The 5456-nt window shown below is 39.2% G+C and overlaps 1 pseudogene; it reads left to right on the forward strand.

The window, feature by feature from the left end:
* Positions 1–1955: 1955 nt before the first annotated feature.
* Acp1l1 (acid phosphatase 1 like 1) lies at positions 1956–2555 on the forward strand (annotated as a pseudogene).
* The last annotated feature ends 2901 nt before the right edge of the window (positions 2556–5456 follow it).

The following is a 5456-nucleotide window of genomic DNA, read 5'->3' on the forward strand; positions in this document are numbered from 1 at the left end:
AATATAGCTGTGTATCAGGAGGCTCTTTTTCAAGATATTCCAATAATGTATTACCTCCTGCTAGAATCTGAAGTCTCTCTTTTTTGTCCTCTGTCCTATGCCCTTACTGCTGCCTTCATAATCCAGATACTCAGACAAATAAAAATCCGTAGAGGAACCTGTTTGCTCATGGGAAATGACAGCCAGTAGATAAATCTTTCCTTTTCATCCACAGAATAGGCCCAGTAAAGTCCCTAAGAATTTCTGTAGGCATCTCCTCGGGGGTCAAGTTCCCCTCACCTAGCATTCTGTGGCTCTTAGCTGGTGTTGGATAATGTTTGTTCTCCCTTTCAACTCTGCTCTCTTTGTTCCTTCCCTGCTCCCTGGAATAGGAAATGCAAGTCAATAAGCATTAGTAGCCTCAGGCTCTGTTCTCTGCTGCATCCAACTTACAAATGTAAGTAAATTGTGCCAGATCATACTTCTTTGGCTTAACCTTCTAGAGTGAATTATATATTATATATTCTAGACATAAATCACACACACACACACACACACACACACACACACACACACAATATTTTGAATATTTAAAGATTTGTAGCACTTAAAAGCAAAATATCACGTATAAGAGGTCTCAAGTAACATTCCATTTTTTTAGGGATTTGTAGGGCTGTTTAAATGGTTTACCTGATCTTGATACAAGTTTGGTAAGCAGTATCTCTCTAGAAAATCATCCATTTCATTATGATTTCCCAATTTTGTAGAGCACAGGAAGACCTAATGATTCTCAAACCATTCTAGTAGTTCTCAAAGGATTCTATTGATTCTCAAATGGAAATGATACCATTTGAGGGAATGACCAACCAATAACTGGTCCAACTTAAGACACACCCCACAGACAATAACCAATCCCTGACACTATTAATGATACTCCCTTATGCTTGCAGACAGGAGTCTTGAGGGAGGCTCCACTCAGCAACTGACTAAGACAAATGCAGGCACCCAGAGCCAAACAGTGGATAGAGGATTCTTATCAAAGAATAGGAAAAAGGATTGTGAGCCCCAAATGGGATAGGAACTTCACAGGAAGACCAACAGAGTAAATTAACCTGGACCCTTGTGGCTCTCAGAGACTGAATCACTAACCAAAGAGCAAATATGTGCTGGACATAGTCCTCCTCACACATATGTACCAGATGTGCAGCTTGGTCTTCATGTGGGCCTGAACAACTGGAATGGAGGTTATCCCAAAAGCTGTTGCCTATACATGGGATATGTTCTTCTAGCTGGGCTGCGCTGTCTGGCCTCAGTGGGAGATGAAGCACCTAACCTTACAGAAACTCAAAATGCCAGTGGGGTATACCCAGGGAAGCCCCACCCACTCAGCAAAGGAGAGAGGGTTGGAGGAAGGATTGTAGGAGGGGGTTGACCAGGAGTGGGGCAGTAAGTGGGATGTAAGATGAATAAGTGAAGAATATCAACCAACCAAACCCCACAAGACCTCCCAGGGACTACACCACCAAGCAATGAGCACACATAGAGGGACCCATGACTCCAGCCACATATATGACAGAGGATGGCATAGACTAGCATCAATGGGAGGAAAAGCCCTTGGTCCTGTGAAGGCTTGTTTCCCCAATGTAGGGTAATCCCAGGGCGGTGAGGTTGGAAAGTGGGAGTGGGAGCATCGTCATAGAAACAGAGGAATGGGGAAGAGGTATGTGAGAGGGAGTAAAGGGGATAACATCTGAAATGTAAATATATAAAATATCCAAGAAAAATAAAATTATAGTAAAAACTAGTTTCAAGAGAATCAAACAAAAAATAAAGATTCTTTGTGCCATCCATCAAAAAATTAATTAAAAAAAACATACATTTGAAACACAGTTAGTCGAATCTGAATATCTGTGAAAAAGACACTGAAAAGGGACAAAATCGGCATGTAAAGCTAGCATGTGCTCTACACAGTTTCTGGGCGCCAGGGTCTGCACCGAAACATGGCAGAGGTTGGGTCCAAGTCAATGCTGTTCGTGTGTCTCGGTAACATTTGCCGGTCACCCATTGCAGAAGCAGTGTTCAGAAAATTGGTAATTGATGAAAACGTTTCAGATAATTGGAGGATAGACAGTGTGGCTACATCCACCTATGAAGTGGGGAACCCCCCTGACTATCGAGGGCAGCACTGCGTGAAAAAACATGGCATCCACATGCAACACATTGCACTGCAGATTGCAAGAGAAGACTTTGCCACATTCGATTATATACTGTGTATGGATGAAAGCAATCTGAGAGATCTGAATAGAAAAAGTAATCAAGTTAAAAACTGCAGAGCTAAAACTGAGCTACTTGGGAGCTATGATCCACAGAAACAACTCATTATTGAAGATCCCTATTATGGCAATGACTCTGACTTCGAGGTGGTGAACCAGCAATACCTTAGGTGCTGCAAGGCCTTCCTGGAGAAGACTCACTACCTGGTCCTAACCACCACCACTGAGCAACTCACTCCTCAGTGCTGTGCCCAAGGGTGGTGGCAGTCCTTAGCCCCATATCACGCCTCTCTTTTCAGCTGACTTATCTTTAAAATAATTGTAGGTGGAAATCAGGCATTTGTTCAGAAGGATAAAAACATTTGAGTCAGACATTTGAGATGTGGCTAAGTATTCTTAAACTAACTAAAGCTCTGGCCTTGCCGTAATTACAAAATAGTGGAACAAGCAACTATGGAACAAAAAAAACCCAATAGAGTAAGAATGACCCACAAGGTCCAGATCAGCCTTTGAGCCCAGCGAGCCTGGGTAGTCTGGTCTAACTTGACTGTGTTCAGGGCCAGCACCCAGTGTGCTGTTTGCTTGCCTTACACTCTCTATTCTAGACTCTTATTATGACAATATCTCCATCCATGGCAGCCTTTCATTTAACACTGGAAGAATTTAAACCCAGACACACTGAGGGATCAGATATTTGAGAGAGGAGACTCTGGATGTGATGATGGGCCTGGAAATCTAGCAGGCCGTCCTGGGCTGTACAGTGAGTCCCTGTCTGAAAGATAAACAAATACTAACAGATGGGAGCAAAAGGTTGGTGAAGTTAACACCTTTAATCTCACTTGGTTTTTGTGTAGTGTCTTGAGCTTGGTTCCTATTTGAGCCACTTTGCTTTTTTAAAAAGAAAGTAAGTGTGCTTAAATAGTGGTGTGCGTTTGTAAGTGTTCTCTCATCAACATTTTACAAAGTTACAGGCAAGCATGAATAATTTTAGTGTATTTTCAGAAAAGGGACCTCAAATTTATATGGATATATGTCAGAAAGGATTGTGAATTAAACTGGGATGTTATCAAATACAACTAAAAATATAAAAAAAAAGGCTAGCGTGTAAATGATGTAAAATTAGATAAAGACAAATAAAAGAGTAGGTTTTTAACACCAGGCTTATTGAAACATAATTGGCAAGCAGTAAGTTGCAAGTATTTAAAATATGGTACTAGATAATTTGGCCATATGAATGAATTATAAACAATCAAAATAATAAACATATCCACAACTCTTCAACATTCCTGTGTCCTTTTGATTCTTCAATTCTTTCCTATTTCTAACTCCTTGTATGGGGAAAATTACTGTCTTATTATCTGACACTACAGATTAAATTTTCTAGAATTTTACATAAATAAAATAATACTTCCTAATATGCATTCTTTTGCCTAGCATCTACTGCTCAGAATAATGAATTTGAGACTCATCTACATTTTGTGGTGTTTAATAGTCCACTCCCATTGTTAGATGAAAATCACAATAACTATTTGTATCTCAAGAATTAATGTTTGGAGTGTATTATTTCTCAACACATTTGCTACTTACGCTCTGGTATATCAATGTATTCTAAGAAATTGTTTCTATGATTTTGTTTATATTTAGTCCATATATTTGAATTAAAATGATCTTAATGGAATCTGTCTAATAAAAGAAAGTTTGCAACATTGTGTACCTTATTCTCCCATTTTTATGTAGTGTATTTTTATTTTCTAAAATGATGTATTGATGTTAATAGGAAAATATCTATATGTAGCCAGATTTACTTCTCTAAAATGAAATAGTCTATAAAAGTAGCCTGTGCAAAGGTGTCTTGGCAGCTCTGTGAAGTCTTCTGAAATAAATTCCATTCATTCCTAACAGTAAGGTGAAGGAAGGGCTACTAGAATATTTGTTATCAAATCCCTATTCCATCTGTCCTAGGTAAGGTGGCCCTGTTTTAATCACCTTCCTGTTGGTCCCTATAGTATTTTCTTCTTACTACACTGGGAATTCAATTCATATCTTCAAGCAAAGCTTGAAACTAGTCTTTTCACAAGGGGTCTTGTTCAAGCCTTGTTCATTTTATTGTTCTTATTTTGTATATATGTATATGGTGCTTGTGTGTATATGTGTTTGTATGTGTGTGGACGCACATGTGTGCAGATACAGGTAGTGGACTGACACTGACATCAGGTATCTTTGTACATCTCTCCTCACGACATTTTAGTCCTCACAGTCTCTAGTTAAACTTGGTGCCAGATGATTCTGACTAGTCTGTGTAGCCAGCCTACTCCAGAGATCCCCTGTGTCTTCCTTTTGAGTACAAGATTTACAAGTGATTGCCATATTAGCCAGTTTTTATATGCATTATGATGATCAAAACTTTGGTCCTCACATTGCAGGAGGAAATATTTTATCCCCTGAGCCACCTTTCCAGTCCAATTCTTTTTGAAGAATAAGAGGAAAAGGCCATAGCTCAACTGGTAAAGCTCTTGCAAAGGAAGCATGAGGACTCAAGTATGGATTTCCAGAAGACACATAAAAATGCTGTGTATAGCATATGAATGTCTATAGTCCCAGTACTAGAAAGGCAGGGAGAGAAGCATTCAGTGGTCTTCCTGATCAGTTATTCTAGTGAGCTTTAGGTTCAACGAGAGACCCTATCACAAAAACAAAAAAAAATGTGGAAAAATGACTGAACAAGAAACCAGATGTTATCAACTGATCTTTGAATATATCTACAAACACCTGCACCCACAGACATGAATGTGAATACACACACACACACACACACACACACACACACACAGACACAGACACAAACAGACACAGGCACAGACACAGTTAGGGTAGGGAGATAAGAGGAGGCTGGATATATGTAAGATAATTCTCTGCAATATTTAATAATTTTTTCATGTATGTTTTATGACTGTCATAGACATAAGGTTTAAAGAAGGTTGTGTTCCCTGGAAGCAGGGACCAAAAGTGTTCACCTTTCATGTCCTTATACTAATATTCTGGGAATGCAACACTGAAGACTAACAATAGGAAAGAAAAGTAAAACTTCCAAAATACTTACGGAGATAGCCTAGAACAGCCTTGGTCTTGGTGGTAGACATAATTTAGCAATCATATATAGCAAATCAAGTATAAGGTAAGGTAAGGTAAAAGAGTATTGTGAGA

Source organism: Rattus norvegicus, chromosome X (assembly GCF_021556685.1).
Source record: "Rattus norvegicus strain SHRSP/BbbUtx chromosome X, alternate assembly SHRSP_T2T, whole genome shotgun sequence".
Classification (NCBI taxonomy): domain Eukaryota; kingdom Metazoa; phylum Chordata; class Mammalia; order Rodentia; family Muridae; genus Rattus; species Rattus norvegicus.